This window comes from Pectinophora gossypiella, chromosome 18, assembly GCF_024362695.1.
Source record: "Pectinophora gossypiella chromosome 18, ilPecGoss1.1, whole genome shotgun sequence".
Lineage (NCBI taxonomy): Eukaryota > Metazoa > Arthropoda > Insecta > Lepidoptera > Gelechiidae > Pectinophora > Pectinophora gossypiella.
This window is the reverse complement of record NC_065421.1, coordinates 14,592,520-14,616,192: the sequence shown is the minus strand read 5'-3', so window position 1 is coordinate 14,616,192 and position 23,673 is coordinate 14,592,520. Positions and strand designations below refer to the sequence as shown.

Below are 23,673 nucleotides of genomic sequence, written 5' to 3'. Positions count from 1 at the left end.
CTTTCTTTATTTCAATATATTCAACACCTTCAACTCCACTCGACCGTTATTTCGGTATTGCTATTACCAACATCATAATAATAGCGACGTACTAGTTAGTATCACATTATATCGGCGGCACGTTCCGAACACAATACTAGTATTTGATCCTGTTATGATAGATCCCATCAGCGTGATATATTGCGGCTGCGACCTTCACAAGATTGGATCTTCCGCTGTAGGCCGGCGTGGTCGGGCTGCGCCGAAAATGGGAGCGAGGGGTATTCAGTGCTGATAATGAGCGCGTTTCGAGTGTGGCTTATAGTGCACATGTACAGGCAACTTTGTAGTCAGGATGCGGTATACCGTAGTGTTAATTATCGTCACCCTTTAGTGAAAACTGCCTAGTCACCTTTTTAAATTTTATTCCGTGCCCAGTGGGCCTCCGTGGTCCAGTGGTTGAGCGTTGGGCTCACAATCCGGAGGTCCCAGGTTCGTATCCCGGTGGGTACATATCACAAAAATCAATTTGTGTTCCCTAGTTCGGTTAGGACATTACAGGTTGATCACCTGATTGTCCGAAAGTAAGACGATCCGTGCTTCGGAAGGCACGTTACGCCGTTGGTCCTGGTTAATACTTACTCATGTAAGTACGTAGTCGTTACATGAGTCGTCATGTCAGGGGCCTTTAGCGGCTTAATAGTAACCCTGACACCAGGGTTGATGAGGTTCGTAATTCACCTCACAACCCACACCATAGAAGAAGATCATATTCGAATAAGATTTTTGTTAACTAAACGTCGTAATAGACAAGATAGGTTCAATCCAGGTTAAAAACTGAGACCAATTTTACTCGGATTTATATTAATTGAAAGAATACAAGGTTTTATTGACAATGACATCCGAATGTGATTTTTAAATGTGCGGCTAACGTGGGTTTTACTAAGTCGACTTTATCCAGTGAAACCTGAATACCTAGGATTCCAAGGGAGCCAAAAGTATCAATTTACTGTCTCGTTTACAGTTTCTTTTTGTTGTGACTTATTTGTTTCAGATGATATTAACAACTTGGCCGGACATATGAGGAGCGCTGAGCTCATATTTATATTTTTAACCGACTTCAAAAAAGAATAAGGAATTTCATAATACTTAATTTAGCTGTGATATTACAGTAATTTTTGTGAATATGGGCATAATCACAAACATCCACCAGGATTCGAACCCGGGACCTCCGGATTGTGAGCCAAATGCTTAACTACTATTTTTTTTTGTAAAATATACTGGTAATCTCTAGTACTAGTGGAAGATTACCAAGCCACAGTGGTAACCTAATAGTATTGGCCCTGATTCCTGCTGACACCTGACTTTGTTTTAAGTCATACCCGTCAATATCTTATCCGCCGAAAAGGTAAGAGACAAAAGATTGGAGACTGTGTTTAATTTTAAAATGAATGAGTGAATTAATAATTCGGGCGAATAAAATAATCATATCGCTGATATGCAACCCGTTTAACGTGTGCTGTCAACTTAATTCTGTCGGGTTATTGGTCAGCATAAAATTAACGTGTGACATGAATTTTATGCGTGCAGATTACCCGTGCCTTTCCTTTTCGATGCATAAGAAAAAGACAGGTATAACTTAAAATAAAATTAGATGGTGCGTACTGGAATCAGGGGGGCTAAAAAGGCCGCTTCTAAGAAATTCATCTAAATAAGTAATATTGCAATTTGACATTTGCGCATATAAAAGTAAGTGCGCAATGCAAACAGCTGTCATAACACAACATAACATAACATAAACAGCCTATATACGTCCCACTGCTGGGCCCAGGCCTCTCCTCAATCAACCGGAGGGGGTATGGAGCATACTCCACCACGCTGCTCCAATGCGGGTTACAACAACAGCTGTCAAATTGCAATATTGCTTTTTTAGATGAATTGCTTTGATGTGGCCCTTTAACCCCCCAGTACTACCTAATATTATTTAACATTATTCATACTGTGACATAGTGAGTCAGTGGCAAGTTTATGTAGTTATTACGTTCAAATTAAATACCAGTTAAAACTAGTTTGTGTAATAGAGCTGCTGGTGACAGATCTAGGCTACCTAGGCTTTTAGGTTCACTCAGTCACTTTACTGCTTAGTATTTGTAATAAATGATGGTAAGGGTTTCTTGTTTGCGAAGGCGGTGTGCTAATTATAGTAATTAGTGTGTTTTACGGAGCATTAACCAAGTGTTATTGTGCTTGACTGTACGAGGGGTGGATCTTCAGATATAACTAAAGTGTGCATAGTGTTTTATAAGCCCAGACTTTGTTTCATTATGTTTTTTCTCTAAAATACCACAGATATTATAATTACAGACAATAGAGTTTGTGTTATAAAATTTCTTTATTATATAAATATAAATACATATCCAGTGTGCATATGCCATTCCTAGATGTATATGACATATATATATATATATATATATATATATCATATACACAGTTTAGCAGAAAATTCCACTTGACATTAACTCAGAATCATGGTCTGAATCATACCCCTTAGTATTCGTTATGATGTCACTAACACCCTGTATACTATACAGTATACAGATACTAGGAGTATGATGATATACTTGTTATGAACAACCTAGCAACTACAATCCCGTGTTTCCCAAGCAACACGAGTCGAAGCGTCGAGTTTATCAGGTATTAGCTGCGCTCGAGTCACCACCCGAGTCACAGGCTTTTCAATTGGCCCCAATCGCACCCACTACCTAATAGTACAGCTCTATACAGGCGCAATAGCCGACTCGGATTCATACAATACATGTTTGTTTGCAGAATAAGGCATCTAAACGTAGTATACAGAGCAAGGTTGGTGGTAGGGCTGACCGAGAAACACGTAGAAGAACGCACATTGACCAAATTGGAGATTTCAAAAATGTTCAGCAAGATCTATTCTGAACCGGCGCGTGTATATGAAACGATTGATGAGTGTGGAGGAAGCAAGAGAATTATGTCAGGATCGAAGCAAATGGAATACTATACTCTCTTATTATCCCGGTGGGAAATATGGGAGAGTTTATGTATGTATGTATGTACTTACGAAAAATATTTATGATATGGTTGTAAGTGGTAGGGTTGAAAGAGGAAGGCCAAGGCGTACAGTCAAGAGCAATATGATGTACCCACTTTAGGACTCTGCCGCACTAACATATTTGACATTTAGTGAGACTTACAGTTCAATTTGTCAAAAAAGTTAATGTGACATGGTACCAAAGTGTATACATATTAATGCTCGTGACCGTACATACCGCGATCAGTTCCAGGATGTTTAAAGAAAGGTCAGGTCAAGAGTACTCTAGACCGGCGAGCGTGCATGAAGACTTTGATGAGAGTGGAAGAAGCGAACGTGGTGTGTCAGGATCGTAGTACTACTAGAGACCACGGCATTCCATTTACTACGTAGAGACTCTCTACCCATCCCAACGGGAAATAGGTTATTATAAAGTTAGTGATTATTTAGAAGATATGAATGCATGGGATTAACTGTCTGAGAACTGATATTAGGCAGCTAAATTACTCAATTGTATACCAATATTTTATGTTTATTTTTATTTTTTTTAAAGATCGCCTAGGGCCCTGTGCCGAGGTTTTTCTTGCAGCTTCTTTTCCCCGGCTGTACAGGTTGTGAGAAGCTGCAGTAGTTTTAGGCGGATGAGACGTTCGTTATGTAAAAATTGACGATTCAAAGTGTAACTATGTTACCTACTGAATAAAGATATTTTTGAAAATGAATTTGAGGTGTGGTCTTATGTGTGAACTTGGTGGATTCGAACCTACGACCTCAAAGTAAGAGTCAAGCGTTCTCCCAACTGGACTGCCATGGCTCCTATTTCATCATATTTACGGAATAAAAAATAAAAAAATGACAGAAGAAACAAGTCATAAAGCAAGGGCGTAATTTAAACAGATCTCTCAGCCTCGCGGAGTGCGGCAGATTTGTTTTAGCGGCTGACAAAGCCAGCTTATGCCAAGATTTGTCACTTCTTTAACTTTATCCTTGTTATTTTGAGGACGTAGATCAACGCAATAGCTGAGTAAATCTTGTACTAGCATTTTTGGGGGAATATTTATTTCATTTTCCATTGGCTTCCTATCTTTCTAGGTGTAAATTTTCAATCAATTAGTCAATAATCATGCATTGCACAAATATAACAGCCTCCGTGGTCTAGTGGTTAGAACGTTAGGCTCACGATCTGGAGGACCGGGTTCGATTCCCGATGGGGACATTGTTGAAATCACTTTGTGAGACTGTCCTTTGTTTGATAAGGACTTTTCAGGCTTGAATCACCTGATTGTCCGAAAAAGTAAGATGATTCCGTGCTTCGGAGGGCACGTTAAGCCGTTGGTCCCGGCTATTAGCCGTAAAAATACCTCCACCAACCCGCAGTGGAGCAGCGTGGTGGAGTATGCTCCATACCCCCTCCGGTTGATTGAGGGGAGGCCTGTGCCCAGCAGTGGGACGTATATAGTATGTCGCGCATGTTGTCCTAGTGAGATTGAGACCGTTAGCGTAGAATAAGGAATAATAATATTTATAGAATGGCAACTCTCCGCTCCGCACTAGCGGCTGAGCTTGGTTTACCTCACCCCTCGCGGTGCTTACTTAAGTCGTCAATCGTATGGCCGTGAGACGTCACCCACACAGATGCGCTTGTACGATAACGTCAATGTGTAGTATCCGTGTAAAACGTGGTTTGTATGAAGAAGAGTCTGGGATTAGTATAGATTATAGGCCCCTATTACACATTACGTTTATACATAATTGCATTTAAAAGTAAGGATGTGAGCTCCAAAGATACACCAAATGTAACATCTGGTCATAAAAGTAGACGTTTTGGAGGAAGCCGCTTTATCCAATTAGAATAATTGGCGTCGACTTCCGTTACCAAGCAGTTAATGCCCCAGCGGTGTTTGTTAAAAGGAAACATAATAATTATTATTTCAGGATATTAGAAACGTTTCAAATATTGATAGTATCATTATTTTATGTCATTTGTATCTGCCGTAAACTGCTGGTAGCACAGATCAGAAGGACATGGAAGATCAGCAGTACTAAAGTACACGAGTCCTGTTATTACACATTCCCGAGAAATGCGTTTCGATGTGATCCAACTTGTAATGGGCTGGTATCGGGTTGGTTGGTCAGACAGACAGTCGCTTGGTGTGACAACCTGGTGTGACCACGAGTCCGGAGGGCCTAATTCAGGTCTCCGTAAAATCCATGGTCTAGTTCAAATGTTGTTCTAGCAACATTTCCTTCAATTCTTTTGCTAGGAGCGGTATGAACAACTTTGGGCACTTTTTAAAAATTGTTTTTTGATCCATCTCCCTAGCAGTTTATGTTGGAACTGAACTGACTGCCTGACTCGACGCAAAATTCTAAAATACGTGTACTTAAACACCTACTCACCCAGCCAACTCTCTCGGCCTAGTATCTTTATATTCTCTCGCCCGTCCACTCGGTAGGTGTGATCAAGCTATTACAGAAGGTGCCATTTTAAGTGTGATGAAATAAATTACTATGATTTTAGCAAATAAAAACTTGTTGAAACCAATTACAAAATACGTAGGTAACGCACAAGTGACTTCAAAGGGCCGAGTGGCGCGATGCGAGTGCATGTTTATAGCTGCCGAGTGGGAAGGCGAGACAGTGCGGAAATGCGCGGGGGTGGTTACTCGGCCTAGCAAATAGAACGGGGGTCGAGTAGCTATCTCGCCAAATAGCTCGGCCGAGCGCCCAGCCGTGCACTCGTCATAATGTTCATACACATTGAGTACTCGGCCGAGCGCTCTGTGTCGCCCGTTGGGTGTGATAAAGACGGGACCTGTCAAATCTTCAGGTTTAGGTAAGCGCGCGGACCCTGTGGTAACACTAGGGACACATACGTACATAAGCACACTTACTTCCACTTACTATTATCCTTACACACCATCTTCGCTTCCTCCATGCTAGGGAAATGATTAATAAAACTAGTAAATAGGTATATGATAAAATACTTTTCAGAATCTTTATTCGATTCCTTTCCCTTGACATCTGCCTTCAAAGTTATGTTCATAATTAGAAAAACATTACTGTATAACAAATTTATTTGTAAGAAGGCAAATTGAGGAGGGATAAATCAGTATTCCTATTAAAACATGTTTCAGTGATTTTAATTAATTAATGTTTTAAGTAGAGTTTGCACGTGCCAGATGTGTACTAATAGAACATTAAGTATGTAGGTACAATTAATGAAACATGAAGTCTCACTGAAATTTGAATAATTTGATAACTAAATAATTTGATAATTAAATTATTTTTTTAAGGAAAAGTGAATAGACTCCGTCTAGTGGTTAGAGCGTTAGGCTTATGATTCTGGAAAACCGGGTTCGATTCCCGACGGAAATCACTTTGTGAAACTGTCCTTTATTTGGTAAGGACATTTCAGGCTTGCATCACCTGATTGTTTAAAAAAGTAAGATGATTCCGTGCTTCTGAGAGCACGTTAAGCCTTTGGTCCCGGCTATTAGTCCACTAACCCGCTGTGGATCAGCGTGGTAGAATACGCTCCATACCCTCTCCGGTTGATTGAGGGGAGGCCTGTGCTCAGCAATGGGACGTATCTATATAGGCTGTTTAGTTTATGTTATGTTATGATCCTATAAGGGTTCCGTTTTCCTTGTGATGTTTGAAGAATAAAAATAATCTCTCGTATCGCTTCTACAAGGGGAAAGAAATAATCAAAACGTGTAAAGTATTTAAAAACAACATAACATAAATAGCCTATATACGTCCCACTGCTGGGCACAGGCCTCCTCTCAATCAACCGGAGAGGGTATGGAGCATACTCCACCACGCTGCTCCACTGCGGGTTGGTATTTAAAAACAAACGAGCAAGAATTGTTCGCTATATTTCGACCAGCCTGATAAGGGAAGGGAATATAAAACTGACACTTCCGTTTTACCCACAATTAAATTTTTGGTGCGACCCCAGTGATACGGAGTAAACCAAATTAAGTTATCGTCGACAATTAATAACAATAAACTCCGTACGAACGGAAGCTAAACGAATGATTAATGTTTTCCGATGGCCGATGCGATGGTGTGGGCCATCACGATATAATCGTACAATCTATTAGACGTGTTTGATTTTGCGCATTGAATTCATTCTGTTAATTAACTGAGATGAGGTGGGCGGAGGGGTCGAGGGAAGCGTTACGCTGCTTTCTGATTGGCCCATAACATAAGCTCACGACTATATCTCAAATGGGGTAGTCAGAGATACATCCATCGCAAGATGATCTAAGTACCCACACCTCACCATGGGCGGATCCAGAGGGGGCGATCATGGGGGTCATGACCCCCTCTGGACGACAGTTTGGGTCATGGATGGGCCATTGCAATTTTAGCTAATTCTGAATGGAGGTAGGTTGTCCCTACCCCTCCCCCCTCCTGGCGACCCCCCCTGTCATAAAAGCTGGATCCGCGCTGCACCTCATCAAGCTTTCTGTTGGACCAAGGTGACGGTCGAGCCAACTGTGTTAGTGACAACTGCACTTAAGAACTTATTGGTGCAAATCCAGTACCGGGGTGTGAACCGGCGGCCCCCATTTAAAAAGAAGCCAGTGTATCACAAGACCACAGTGACTATAATGATTGTCTGTTTAAGGTCATAAACAAAACACATCGAAAGGTCACGGAAGCAGTGGAGATTGCTGGAACGTTGTCAGGCGCCATTTTATATCTGACCTTTTGTCAGATGACAGAACCGGTATTTCTGTTATTAGGAGTCTAGACGGTGTATCGTCGATGATTTGGACAAATACCCCCTGGTGTGACAGCGCCCTTACAAAGGGCGAGTAATTGGTGGTTATTGGTTATTGTTGTTTGTGGGCTTGGAATAATTTGTCGCCACTTGTCTCAATGTCAAAATAGGTACAGTCATGAGCAATATAATGTACTTACCCACTTTAGGACTCTGTCGCACTAACACATTTGACATTTAGTGAGACTTACAGTTCAATTTGTCAAAAAAGTTAATGTGACATGGTACCAAAGTGTATACATATTAATGCTCGTGACCGTACATAACATGATTATTGTTACTTAACTATTCCGTAAGTTTTTACTTAAATAAATTACAACTTAGTGCCCACCAACTTAACCTGGGTTGATCCAGGTAGTTTCCAACTAGTCAAATCAGTTACTTTTTACTAAACGTCTAAACACGAAATTACTTTGGAATTTGTTTTAAAAAGCAAATTGTAACATCATAGAAAAAAGTGATAAAATGTTGGATTTATTTTTTATTTATTTATTTATAACAAAGGTGCATATCTCTTTTATATATGTACAAGGCAGTGGAAGTACTTTTAATTGTTTAAATAAAGGTTTGCAAGAGTCCATGTACCACGCATTACATATTGCTCGAATGCACTTCTTTTGTAATTTAAAGGCTTTATCGAAATCTTTGTCTATTTATTTCATTGTTATAAAAGAAAAAACAACACACATATACACTATTATATATTATTAATACGTTTTTCTTGATTCAAATTTATAAAGAGTTAAATATAATTATAATATACGATTTTTGAAAAACTTTTTCGGTTTGCAGCAATAATATTTTTATTTTATCGCGATGAGAGTAAAAAGTATCTACCCTACATCAAAGAATATCTTCCGATAAGTAGTATATTAATGTCATGTCAACAAAACATCAATCATCCATAAAAAATATGATGAAACTCAATAAACAATGTGATAAATAATAAGATCATATGATCACCAGTGTTTACACCATCTTGTTTAGATCATTTCATCACCGCCCATCTTTAATCAAGTGAGCATTAAAAGATTAATTATAAACACGACGCCCAAACTACCGTATTAAATATTGCCAGAGATTATATACCGGAACGCAAGACCAGTAGTTTTATGTTGTAAAATATGATGAAGGAAATTACCGTAGGCTAATCTTAATTGGCACATCTAAAATACAAATTCTATCTATATTAGAGTAGGTTTTTTGTCTGCAGCAATAAGAGTGAGAGTAAATAAAAGTTTTTTTTTTTAAGGAAGATAGGCAAGCACTCTATCGCAACCTCACCTGATTGTAAGTGGGGATGTGGCCGAAGATGGGACATGCTTACCTAGTAACCCCGATACCGACCCCGCCGGCGTGGTCGACGATTTCCCTCATTCAGCGCTTATCGCTATTGATCCACTAGGGTCGATTAATCCTTTCAAATATTCTTCCCCTCAGACGATGCCCTGCGCTGAGGTTCGCTCCGGGCACACTCAGGCCTGTTGTCTTACACGCTGTACCGGGTGAGAGCCTTCAGCGTTCCCCATTTGTCCGGCCAAGTAGTTAATGCCATCTGCGGCAAATCTACAATAAGACACGTCAAAAAAAAGGTTACCTAGAAAGTGCATAACTGCTTTAATTCTAGTTGACTGAGATATATCTCTTTGAATGACTTTGTACCAATTACCCACACATAAAACCTGCATTCGGTATCGTTCTATGAAACATACCAACAACAACATAACAACAGAGAATTCTGTTTAGTTTCACTATGGCTAAATAGGTCAAGCGCAGAATCAACCAACGTAATGTTATTGTCATGCATCTGTCTTTAACTGTATGCAATTGTTTCTTAAAGAAAAGATGAAGATTCTCTAAGTGGCGTAAAAGGGCACGCGATTTCACGGTAACTTTGAAAAACATTTTGTTAACTTATAACGACCTCCGTGGTCCAGTGGTTGAGCGTTGGGCTCACGATCCGGAGGTCCTGGGTTCGATTCCCGGTGGAGATATACCACAAAAAATATTTTTTGTGGTCCCTAGTTTGGTTAGGACGTTACAGGCTTTACACCTGATTGTCCGAAAGTAAGATGATCCGTATTTCGGAAGTCACGTTAAGCCGTTGGTCCCGGTTACTACTTACTTACTTGACTTACGTCGTTACATGAGCCTTTTGCGGCTCATTAGTAACCCTGACACCAGGGTTGATAAGGTTGGTACTCCACCTCACAACCCACACGATAAAAGAAGAGAAGAAGAACTTAGGTACTTCTAATGCTTCTATGAGTGTGACTGAGCTGGTTGAGATGCAATGGTACTTCTAGTAAATCATAACGCCACGTTTGCAAACCTCAGAGATTGGTGTATATTATGTCATATCAGCTTTAAATTCAAATTCAAATTCAAAAATATCTTTATTCAGTAGGTAACATAGTTACACTTTGAATCGTCAATTTTTACATAACGAACGTCTCATCCGCCTAAAACTACTGCAGCTTCTCACAACCTGTACAGCCGGGGAAAAGAAGCTGCAAGAAAAACCTCGGCACAGGGCCCTAGACGTTCTTTAAAAAAATAAAAATGAACATAAAATATTGATATACAATTGAGTAATTTAGCTGCCTAATATCAGTTCTCAGACAGTTAATCCCATGCATTCATATCTTCTAAATAATCACTAACTTTATAATAACCTTTTTTTTGTAAAGTTTTTGTTTAACTACTGTCTTAAAGCAGTGGAAAGGCAAATTCTGAATGTCAATGGGAATCTTATTGTAAAAACATATACATTGCCCCTTAAAAGATTTAGTAATCTTATGTAATCGACTGACTTGTAAAGCAAGTTTATTTTTATTCCGGGTATTAACAATGTGCTGATCGCTATTTTTTGCAAATTTGTTTAAGTCCCAAGTACTGGGGAGCGAGCTTATTGCCCAAGGCACAAATCTTGGACCCCATGACTGTGATACCAATTACCTATCTATGATCCCCATATGAGCTGAAACTCAAAGTCTAGTTTAGTGTTTTGGAGAACAAGTCAGAATTCGAACCCCTGATACTACGATACGACACGCGTTCTCAAAACGGGGCTATAACGAATTTATATTTTTGTTTTATTTTCTAGGTACCTATAGTAGGCATATCGTTCACGTGATGCATAAAAACGTTGTAAGAAGTGATGTGAATAATGCAATAGGGTCTTGAAGTCCGTTTCAGAAGGAGTCGAAATAGTGACTTGTATTATAAAGCATGGTACTTTTAAGAAAACAGGTATGTTCAATCCTATGACAAGCCGCCATTACTAGCTCATTGATGACGTAACTGTTACCATTAAATTGATATCTCCAACATGCCAAAGACGTCAATTTTATTATTGAAAATTAATTGAATTACTGAGTATTTAATTATTATTACTTGTCACGTATATAAAAATCATTAAATGTATAAGTAAATCTTTTACTAAAAGTTCAAAGTAAATATAAAAACATTGGTCGTGGGTAATTTATTTTTTACGAAATGGAAACTTAGGTGGATAGAGCGAAGTGGAAGAAAAGTACGAAGAAGGCAGACCCCACCATCAGATGGGAATAATTAATGCTAAGGAGAGAGAGAGAGAGAAACTCAGGCGGGATGACGTCAGCTGGGCTAACCTTGAAATGTTAGCTATCTCTTTTGAGCATACCTGGTTTTCATATAAGTACCATGATATAAAGTGGATGTGAGAACACGCCTCCGTATTCATAATACGATGACGTCATAATCATCGGTAATCCGATCCGCCGCTCGGGGGCCATCGGGTCTAATCGGGCATGATCGCGAGCAGCGCGTGAGTCCGTAATAGGCGGATATCTCTATTACCTGTCTTTGTCATCTGTGGAAACTGTCGTAAAAACTGTGAGAAAATACGCACTATGGTGAGAGAATAGTAAATTGATATGAGCACGGAAATAATAATGGATATTGAGGAAACACGGCGCCGCGGGTCGTTAGACATCGGAGTCTATAATTACTGATTTAAATATCTTTTATTTGCTTTTTATTGTAAAGTGAATGGAACGTGAGAAGAATAGGTAATTTAAAAGAGTTAGGTACAACATAACTTACAATACATAACCTATATCACAGTTGCGGTAGTCAGAGATACAGCAAGATGAACTAAGTACCCACGCCTCACCGAGATTTCTGTTAGACCAACGTAATAGGTGGTAGTTGATTTACAAGTTAGGTTAGGTTATTGAAAACAAATATATGGCTGTATAATGGCACAAGCCTAAAATACTTGTATTTAAAAAAAATACAAGACGTAATTTTAACAAAAAAAATATTCTGATGAGGGCGGGACGTAAAAAATACTCCCAAGAGGAAACACGCCCATTATCATTAGTTACCTTTTAATGTTTATGCTAATAAAAAACAACATTACCATGAAGAGGGGAATACGTCACCAAATATAAAACAAAATGCACAAGATAACTCACGACACACTTATTTTAAGGAATCATAAAGAAAATCGAACTAAAATAAACACGAAAAAGTCGAAAACACACGTCAAAAGAACTAAACAACGCATCGTGAGGGAACATTCAACGTTCATGCTGAGTTTGTCGACACTTTAAAAAGCGGTGCTATAAATCTATGAAACAACTCGGGAAATGCCAAAAGTTAGCAGGAAATTGAACTTTGTATGAAAGATATAAGTGAAGTTACGAGTGAAGACGTAAGGGTGCGTCTTACAGTGGCGTTTGATGTAAATCCCTTTGATCTAAGTGACATCCAGTAAACCGAAGATGATTTGCTTCGTTCGGTAGATCTCGCGTACATTGTTAAAGTTCCCGTGATAATTATAGATACAATTTTAAAACCCAACCTGAGTGATGGCGTGTGGAACGACGAGGGTGAGGTTTATTTCGGTTAGGAAGGGTTACAAAAAGCAATGATTGATTAACGGTTTTTAAAATGAATCTGGAGATTGATAGGTATGGGCGTTTGTCCAAATAAATGAAGATTTATGTTGGCGTTTTAAAACTGTAATAGTGATTCATATTTCTTCTCGTTATGGTTCAGTGAAAGTTAGTTATTTGGTTGGGTATTTGGAAAACTATTTCAGCGCTAGCCATAAATTATGTGTAGGAGAAGACTTCAAAGAAACTTTAAAATTTTCTAAAAAGCTATGTGGTTTCCTGGTGTGAATGGTTTATTATATCAAAAACCACAATATATACTTCTTCTTCTATCGTGTGGGTTGTGAGGTGGATTACCAACCCCATCAACCCTGGTATCAGGGTTACTATTGAGCCGCCAAAAACCCCTGACATGGCTCTTGTAAAGACTACTAACTTACATCAGTGAGTAGTAACCGGGGCCAGTGATGCAACGTGCCTTCCGAAGTACGGATCATCTTTCTTACGGACAATCAGGTGAACAGCCTGTAATGTCCTATAACCAAACTAGATTCAAAGTGATTTTCGTGATGTGTCCCCACCGGGATTTGAACCCGGGACCTCCGGATCGCGAGCCCAACGCTCAAACCACTGGACCACGGAGGCCGTTCAACAGTAAGTACTTACAAAATGGCTCTGGAACGAATTTGTATAGTAAGTACTTGGTTGGTAAGTAAAATAAAGTATTCTGTGAAGATGTTTGGTACGTTCAGAATATGTGTAAATATTATAACAAAATCAAGATTTAAAGTCATTTCTAGCAGCTGAAGTCTAAACTATGGCTGCTCTATATCATTCAGTTCAGTTACACTAAAATCACAATTCCGCGAATCTAAATTCCGTCGATTCATTCAATCATTCAAACGAAATAATTCGATCACTACAGCTACAAACCCTTTGGGAGGCCATTATTGGTGATTAAATGCCAGTTAAACAACTAATTCCAACCTATTTTCTACCAACATAAAATCTATTCTAACAGAAATACTGTTGAACGGTAAACATTCACTAATTAGCGTCAAATACAACATTTTACAGCCATTTTAGAAGCATAAACAATTCAACATTGTGTGGTATTTAAGGAGTGAGGTTTGAAGTTGATTCCGAGAACGCTGCGTCGATTTAAATAAGCGGCGCCAATGCAATTAGGATTGTCGCTAGTGTAAAGCTGTATGAGAATAAATGGAAGAAAAAGATTAGATGAGACAAGGGCAAGATGGGTGCTGTTAGGAATGGTCAGCTTTCACACACACACATAAAGGAGACTGAATAGATTACGTACAATCCTGGGCCAGGATGTAATAAGATGAAAATGGTGAGAATTGTTAGGTTTAAACATAACAATCCTTCACTGTGAATTCTGTAAGATTTGACAATCGGAGAGCTGAGATCGTGATGATTTAGTCAAAGTGAGGTTATGTTGCAATCAGATTGATTACTACCAATTACCACAGTGCAAAAGATGTTTTTTACGGTCTTAGACGTTTTTCCAATAGGAATCTCTTTATCCGGGGAAAAAAATTGTATAATTATGTTACTCTCCAGACCTTAAACTCTCTCCAAAAAAAGCTCGTTGACCTAGTGTATTGCAGCGACCAGTTGCTATCCCACAATTAACACAGCGATCCATAGTTTCAACAATATCCAATCCAAAAGCCGGCGAAAAAGTCCAAAATAACAATTCCAAGTCAAAGGTACGCGCGATCTTCAGTGTCCAGGGTGAAAGCAAGAGTCGTTGGAGATAGTTCGAGTCGGAATCCGTAAAAACAAAGCAGAGGTCGTCGAAAATAGCAAACAATTGGGAAAGCACTCAAAATGCATCGGAAAACACGGAACGAGTGAGCAAAACCGGCATTGGCCGGCAATTGTCAATGTCATAGCCAATGTTATGTCAGTGGCATAGACTAAATACAGATTTTAATCGATATGAAATCGATAATCATTATTACGTACAATATTTTGTTTTTCAGTAGGTAATTCTTTGTTATTATGTATACATAATGCGACACTATTAAGTACTATTAAAATATGTGTATTGTTACCTACCTATTGTGGATTTTTTCGTAAATATACTTTAATCGATTATAATATTTTGTTATTCGATAACATCACGGAAAGTATTTTTTCATATTTCACCTCTTGTAGATTGAGAAATATGTTGATAATTTATATTTTTAGACATAAAAATATGACAATTTTTTTAGTTCATATTCCAACTTATTACATTTTGGCCCACAATTTTCAATCTCCTTTGCGAACTGGATTAGATTGTTCATATCAAATCAGATACTTTGATCTTTAGGTCTTTAGATCTATGGAGTGCAAGCTTTCAGCTCAGGGTAATCAGCTAAAGCCAGTAAATGGCATGCTACGTAAACGACATATCCGAGGAATGCGTTTCGGAGGTATAATCTAACCTGTATTGGGCAGGTTGGAAGTTCAGACAGGTAGTCCCTTGGGAAAAAACCGGACTTGTCAAATCTCCAGGTTAGGTTAGGTTAGAGGATCCTGTGGAGAAGTGGCATGCTACGACCATTTGCAAACATATTACCGACATGCGGAACCTATCCTAAATGGATGAGTGTATACAGAATTTGCTGACTATCACCTAGTACTCGCACTTAGTGATATTTTACTATTTGCCTCTTTCTTTTTCGGTATTATATTATACTTTTTAGTTTTATTGTTTAATAAGTCTATTTTTGTTCTGTTACTGTTTTGGTTATGGTGTAAATAAAGTTTAGTGATTATTTAGAAGATATGAATGCATGGGATTAACTGTCTGAGAACTGATATTAGGCAGCTAAATTACTCAATTGTATAAATATTTTATGTTTATTTTTATTTTTTTAAAGAACGTCTAGGGCCCTGTGCCGAGGTTTTTCTTGCAGCTTCTTTTCCCCGGCTATACAGGTTGTGAGAAGCTGCAGTAGTTTTAGGCGGATGAGACGTTCGTTATGTAAAAATTGACGATTCAAAGTGTAACTATGTTATGTACTGAATAAAGATATTTTTGAATTTGAATTGAATTTGAGTATGATATCAAGCTGAAAAAAAAAATACTTTTGGTGCATAATTAAAGTGCAATTATTATAGTATAGACTGAGTCACTTTAAAAGTAACAGAATTACTACAGATGTCTCTTTTTTTGGGAGGATACGATAATAATATGGTGCGTAATTAATAATAATTTATCACCTACCACTATCAATTATTATTTCCTATCTTAACCCATGAGTGATGCAACATGGTGGTATGGCGTGTGTCACAGCAGTTAAGATGCTGGGATTAGTGTCAATATGGCCAGCCAGATAGCGGTTATTGGTAGATCAGTATCGTCTCAACAATCAGCTGTTATGCCGTTTGTTCACATTCCTGTCCTATCAAACTGTCGTTCTCAGCTGCGACAATTGCGGTTTTGTCCGGATTAATCTGGATATTTCTGGTTTTTTGGGTAGGGTTCCTAATATTTAGAAAGTTTATTATAGAATAGAAGAATATAAATTGTTTATTAAGTATACTTAAGCTCTATTTCACCAAATGTCTTGTAGGATCAGCAACTACTAAGACAGATTTAAATGATATAGCCCTATGTATTATTTATTATGTAGGTATACATACATAAACTCACGCCTATTTCCCACCGGGGTAAGCAGAGACTATAGAATTCCATTTGCTTCGATCCTGACACACTTCTCTTCTTTATGTAAGTATATGATTAGTTTAAGGTATATAACCAAAAAATAAAAACAAATGAAAGTTATCCAACTTTACATCAGACGGTAGCGGTTCAATAATAAAAAAATAAGGTCGATCATTGACCTCAATACCAACACGAAAAAAGTACACTTTGTTTCATACATATACACAGACTTTTTGAGCACAAATTTGAGCAATTCGGGGTCGCGGGGTCTCATCGCTCCTTATCGACGTGCTGTGGAGGCACGCGATCATTTGTCACTTTTGTTGAAGCCTCCGACTGACACATAGGGCTGGGAACACTCACAGAAGGAAACATAGTCATTTTGGTTTTCCCCGAAGGGTAAGGCAAAGGGAACTATGCCCATACAGCCATGTCTTACGTATTTTTTTTCTTGATGATTGATGAAATGATGAAAAATGATGATGATGAAACCTAAGCCCCCACCCTCGGAGTAGACTCCTACTCGTAACTTTTTTATAGTAACAAAAACCAGAGACATTTTTATATTTTGTTCGTGGTCCGAACAAGATGGAATGGAAGGAAAAAAAATGAACTAAAGACTTAAAATTAAAAAAAGGAGGAGGTTCTCAAGAATGTCCCCCGGTTACTCAAAGACGGACTGATTTGGAAAATTCTTTTATTACAAAAATGTATGGTTTCCAGGTGGTCCCATTGCCACGATGGAATGATTTAATGATGGGATCCCAGAGAAGTCGAGGGTAAGCCTCAAATTGTAAAGGCCAAATTAAATTGTCAAAGCTACACCAGTATTGACGTCTGATCTTAAAAAATATGTGTCCGAGCTGATGATGGAAGCTCGACTCCTCAATGGTTATGGTGGTTTTTAATTTCTGAGTGTTTTCTAATGTTTGTTTTGTAGTTAATGCTTTCTCTGGCGGCGGTTTTCTTTTATTAAAAAGCTTTAAGTAATTATAATTTTTGACTTCTTAACCTGTCGCGTCGTTTTTTTGTGAGATTATGTCTCACCAAGAAACAAAAATAAGGTTGTTTCTTTTTAATTTTTGGCGTGCTCTACCGAAGTAGGGATTAAATAATATACGTGAGTTTGCGTTTGTACTTATGGCTAGCAGCAATTTTAGCAAAATTGACACTTACTGTGTTTTGTTTTATAGTAGATACTGTAATGATATGCATAGAAGACTCATATCATCCTAGGGCCTGTTCCATAAAACTTACAATTGTAAATTACAACGACAATTGGGTGTTCATTACGTAGCTAATATGAAGCTGCAAAATATTTGTGATCATTTACTCCGCAATGTACATCAAATTGTTTTTGTAATTAAATTTTCAATTGTAAGTCTTGTGAAATAGGCCCCTGGAGGCGCCAGTGTGGTGAGTGCGGGTGGGGGCATAACCCTGGTGTGTAAAGAATCCGGCGATCATTCAGACAACAGATCAACATTCATCATCAGCCCATTAACGTCCCCACTGCTGGGGCACGGGCCTTCCCTATGGATGGATAGGGAGATCGGGCCTTAAACCATCACGCGGGCCCAGTGCGGATTGATGGTGACTGCTAATGCAGCCGGGACCAACGGCTTAACGTGCCTTCGGAAGCACGGAGGAGCTCGAGATGAAAACTTTTTTTTTGTGGTCACCCATCCTATAACCGGCCTTTGCGAAAGTTGCTTAACTTCAACAATCGCAGACCGAGCACGTTAACCGCTGCGCCACCGAGCTCCTCAGATTCAATATTATCAAACATAAAATTTAGCTAAAATTTCGACACTTATAGAAGCTCTTGCATAAAAATCTATGAAAAAATAACTAGTAAGTAATTTTTCTTTTAACTCGAAAGCAAGTTAATGTTACATTTATTTTAATTGATCCTACGTCATTTTGTACGTTTCCGCTGAGGAGAAAAAAAGGCAAGAAACTGAAAGGCATACAATCTTTTTTATTTCATAAACTAAGTCCTCGAGACTTTATGTGCCCCATGGCTCCCGGACGTCAAAGATAAGCATCATGGGGGAGTATTGTCAAGTGGAGGGGGAAAGGACATGATTGTGTGATTTATGTGCACATTTTGATTCATTCATCATATTGTCTTTTGGCTAATATCAGGTTAGAGGTGTAGGTACCCACTATCTTAGTTATAGGCAACTCTTAGGCACTGAGCTGAGAGCTGAGATTTCTGAGTTACCTACGACTAAAATAAAAGATACAACTCATACACTCTTGTTTTTGTGACGTGGAGTATTGGGTGTATAGCTTCATACGGGATTCTCTTAAAATGCATAAATGTTTTTGTCATAATTTTAATTATCATAATCCTTTTTGCATAACGTTTTTTAGCATAATAGTACTTTCCCATAACAACATCTAGGAATACTGTTTTGTTAGGTATAACTTATTTTCCGCTTCATACACCTCTGTCTACCCTTTGAGGGATACAGACGTGATACTATGTTATGTTGTTGACGTGACTTAAAGTATTGTAGGTTTGCCTCATGTTGCATTAACAATTTGGCCGAAAAAAAATACCATAACTACATTTTTTTTGCTTGACTTATTGTAGATTTGCCGCATATGTCTCTCACCCGGTACTATAACAAGAGAATGAATATGCGCACCTAGTACTATGTACAAAAAGGACATTATAAGGTTAGTGATTATTTAGAAGATATGAATGCATGGGATTAACTGTCTGGAAACTGATATTAGGCAGCCAAATTACTAAGTTGTATGTAAGTAACAATATTTTATGGTATTTTTTTAAAGAACGTCTAGGGCCTTGTGCCGCGGTTATTCTTACAGCTTCTTCTCCCCAACTGTGAGAACCTGCAGTCGTTTTAAGGTTGTTACCTACTGAATAAAGATATTTCTGAATTTGAATATTAATATGTCGTTTAAGTATCAGTATTTTCAAAGTTGAAAGTTGGTCTTCCGGACAAATAGGTTATGTTTGCGGAAACTTTCCACAACACACGTTAAAAATAAAATTCTTTTGTTAACCACGTCGGGTCTAGTCATTACAAACGCATTGACAGGAAAGAAACCGTTGTATCTTTTATTTATGCCTGTTTAAGTATTCTCGTCCAAAACTATACGGAAAATCTTTGGATTTTTCTGAAAAAATAAAAAAGGAAGACCTTTTAAACATGAGAAGATATTTTATTAATCCTGTCTGAGTTGGCCTGCTAAGCCAAATGGCCCTAACACCGTGAAATACTTAAAACATTTACAGACTGTCACTTGTTTCGCCTTTTGTAAGCCGAATCTTACTTTTTTCTCTAAATTAAGTTTAATGGGCCGCTTTTAGCTTAGAAAGTGTAAAAGGAATTTGAATTTTAAGCTTTATTACGTTACTTATAGAATCCTTTATTTATTTATTTATTTTTATTTAATAAACACACGTAACAGGTTACAGACATAAATATTTATGAAATAATACACTTTTTGAGGTTCAGACTGTAACCCAACTAAACGTATGAAAGTTATACAATACTATGGTGAGAAAAGACTACGCAAGTTAAAAGATAATACAATAAAATATACTTAGCTCCGCAACAACATGGTAACAATTACGATTCATGGATCTACGGCTAAATCTTCAGGTGAGCTTTATGCTTCTAACAAGAAAATTTATAACTTTGATAATTATGTCTGCTCAGAGTTTATTTACACAGAGACTGGACTGTGTCCACTCTTACATAACGGACTATACTTATAAGTTAAGATATGTATTTAGGTATTTGGACAAATTAGGCTCACTTGTTGATGAGGCGGACTAATGAACAGAACAACTATGTAATCCGGGGGGTTAAAATAGCCACATCGAAGCAATTCATCTAAGAAGTATCTGAACTAGGCCGAGCCTGTATCTCAGATACCAGTCTCTTCCTTGTGTACAATAACAATGCGTAACAAACAGAGTAGAATTAAAACTCTGTTTCGAACACTTAAAAAACGGAAAAAGTATTAGAGAAGTCACAAAAAGAAAAATGTTTCAAATTTCTAATTCCACTCTTTACAGTCTATAGTACGTATAGAAGCGCGAAGTGTAGAAACGCTCTTGTGACGTCACACTGCGCGCTCATAAAGTGAAATGAGTCGCAGGAGCGGCGCTCTCTAACAATATTCACCTTCTTGCTAATTAAAAACAGTACGTCTCTCATACGGGCTGTGGGTCGTTTGTGTTGCATACCCGAGTAATAAGGGAAATAGGAATATTTTGAAATATGAGATAATTTCTGGTTTGTGTTTTGTGTCCTTTTTTCAGGACCCCGATACCGACCCCGCCGGCGTGGTCGACGACTTCCCTCAATCAGCGCATATCGCTATCCACCCACCAGGGTCGATTAATTCTTTCAAATATTTTTCCTCTCAGACGACGCCCTGAGCCGACGTTCGCGCCCAACTGGGCACCCTCAGGCCTGTTGTCTTAAACGTTGTACCGGGTGAGAGCCTTCAGCGCTCCCCATTTGTCCGGCCAAGTAGTTAATGCCATCTGCGGCAAATCTACAATAAGTCACGTCAAAAAAAGTGTCCTTTTCACTTTTACAGGGTAGGTAGTGTGTGTGTAGCGCCTTAGCAACTAGACTTACACTTGACGTGTTTTTAAAGAGTTTGGCCCTTTTTTTGACGTTACCTATTGTAGATTTGCTGCAAATTGCATTAACTACTTGGCCGGACATATGGGGAGCGCTGAACGCTCTCACCTGGTACAACATTTAAGACAACAGGCCTTAAGGTGCCCAGTTGGGCGCGAACCTCTGGGCGTCGTCTGAGAATATGATTTGTATGATCTGTATTTGAAAGATTTAATCGACCCTAGTGGGCCAAGAGCGATAAGCGCTAAATGAGGGAAAACGTCCATCACGCCGGCGTGGTCGGTGTCGAATTGCTGGCCCCGCTGCTTCTAAATAACATTGTAAATCGAGTAAAAGTCAATGATTTCAATAAAAAGGTTTGCTCTTAGGACCCTATTTCATAGGACACCATATTATTGTGCTCGTAGACAATTAAATCTACTTGTAGTTTGATAATTTTGGCGAAAGGTGCTTTGCTTTTTTCACTCCTAATATTGTAAATAAAAGATAAAAGAAGAAACGACAAAAAATTAATAAAAAGAAAAGAAACAACCCCAACAGCTCATCCGGGAAAAAGTTTTTGTATTGTATGTACCGGCCACGCCGGCGTGGCCGGTATCGGATTGCTTGCCCCGCTGCTTCTAAATAACATTGTAAATCGAGTAAAAGTCAATGATTTCAATAAAAAGGTTGCTCTTAGGGCCCTATTTCATAAGACACTTTATATTATTGTGCTCGTAGACAATTAAATCTACTTGTAGTTTGATAATTTTAGCGAAAGGTGCTTTGGTTTTTTCACTCCTAATATTGTAAATAAGAGATAAAAGAAGAAACGACAAAAAATGAATAAAAAGAAAAGAAACAAACCCAACAGCTCATCCGGGAAAAAGTTATTGTATTGTATGTATATACGTAATATATTCAAGGACACGATCTATTCTGAACCGGCGCGCGTGTATGTAACGACTAACGAATGTGGAGGAAGCAAGAGAGATATGTCAGGAAGCAAATGGAATTCCATAATCTCTGCTTACCCCGGTCGATATGTGTATGTATGTAAGTATATATCAAGCGTAAATAGCGCGCAATCCACTACAAATATAAACATTTCATTTCCTACTAAAAATACTTGAGCGTGCGGAGAATAATGACCTAACGTTCCAAAGTTAATCCAGAGTTATAGGTCGCTTACATTTACTATGTTACGAATGGCCGGCTTGCCTTCAATGCTTTATTATTTACTTTGGCACTTTATGACGTAAATTTTTACATACATTCACACATAAAATCATTCTCTTCTTGTTAAGGTCATCTATCACTGTTGATCTAACAGAAAGCTCGGTGAGGTGTGGGTACTTAGTTCATCTTGCGATGGATTTACCTACATAAACAGCATATATATGTTTCCCAATCAACCGGACGGGGTATGGAGCATACTCCACCACGCTGCTCCACTGCGGGTTGGTGGGTGTACTGTGGACTACCCCAATTGGGATAAGCCGTGAGCTTATGTTATGTGTTGTCTTTTTAAGGTGGACAGTACTTTACCATTTCTATAAGTTCTACTGTTAAATGATCCAAGTTTATGAATACGTGTAATGATAAAAATCTAATAGTATAGGCACCTAGTTGACAAGTAGCAAAAACTATTATTCTATTTTTAGCGATCAGAAGTGGAATTTAAAAAAAAGAAGTTACAAAATCCTAAAACTATTTTTATTACGAACTTATGTGTTTAACAACAATTTTCAAATAAGTGAGAGTTATGTACACGAAACAATGTGAAAAAGACAACGTGACTCTAGACTACGTATGTCCGCACAGCACGACGTTCCGAATCCAAGTGAGCGCGTGGCGCCATTGCTGCTCCTTTTATAGGCTTGACGTTTGGTTATCACGAGAGACTCCTTACACGGCCTCTCCTGACACCCTGACGTCCTCGTCAGGTTGTTGTGCGGGGTATACTAGTCAAGTTCTGGCATAGATCTTGACGATGGTCCAGGCTGCTCTTCATCTTGGTCATCATTAACTTGTTCTAATGACGGCCCAGGCTGTTCATCATTTGTGCTGAGATTAACATCCTCAGTCGAGTCTGCAATTATACACATAAAAGAAAACTCATTACAACATAAAACAAAATTTGGAACATGTTATTTACCATTAGTCATGTTAGTTGAAATATAGTTAAATAGCAGATTCATTACAGCGTCCAGTACATAATAATTTATGATTCTTATGAATCACAAACAAAAGTACCAGACAACATTTGTAAATATCGGGTCGACCCAGACAACAATTAAACAACAACACTGGTGGCCATCCAGTGACTCGCTGGCAGAGGCTTAAAAGTCTGCGTGCCTTGCAAGATTTCACACCATAAATGTAGGCTTACCTACTTAGGTGACTCGTATTAATATACAAGATTTCACACCATAGATACCACAAACTCACAGTGTGCGTACCCAGGTGACTCGTATCGGCATTGCAGAAATTTGCATACCGTACAAGATTTCAGACAGACTCACCCTCAAAAAAGGCGGCACATGTCTCAGGGGTCCACTCACCCCTCCAAGGGACCATAAACTGAGCAGCCGCGTATGTAGTTTTCCATACGCCCCGGTGACAAGTTTCAGCTCGTAACGGTTGTTACGCAA

At 38.5% G+C, this 23,673-nt stretch overlaps 1 protein-coding gene, 1 long non-coding RNA gene and 1 other non-coding gene across 3 annotated transcripts in view; 1 reads left to right on the top strand and 2 right to left on the bottom strand.

The window, feature by feature from the left end:
• Positions 1 to 23,673, top strand: part of LOC126374855 (nephrin-like) — a 153,474-nt gene that overhangs the window by 2,194 nt on the left and 127,607 nt on the right. The gene's annotated exons all lie outside the window — the stretch shown is intronic.
• The window catches only part of LOC126374912 (uncharacterized), an 81,296-nt gene that overhangs the window by 43,389 nt on the left and 14,234 nt on the right, over positions 1 to 23,673 (bottom strand). The gene's annotated exons all lie outside the window — the stretch shown is intronic.
• Trnaa-cgc (transfer RNA alanine (anticodon CGC)) lies at positions 13,294 to 13,366 on the bottom strand. The gene has a single exon. It is a non-coding gene; the product is annotated as a tRNA-Ala (tRNA).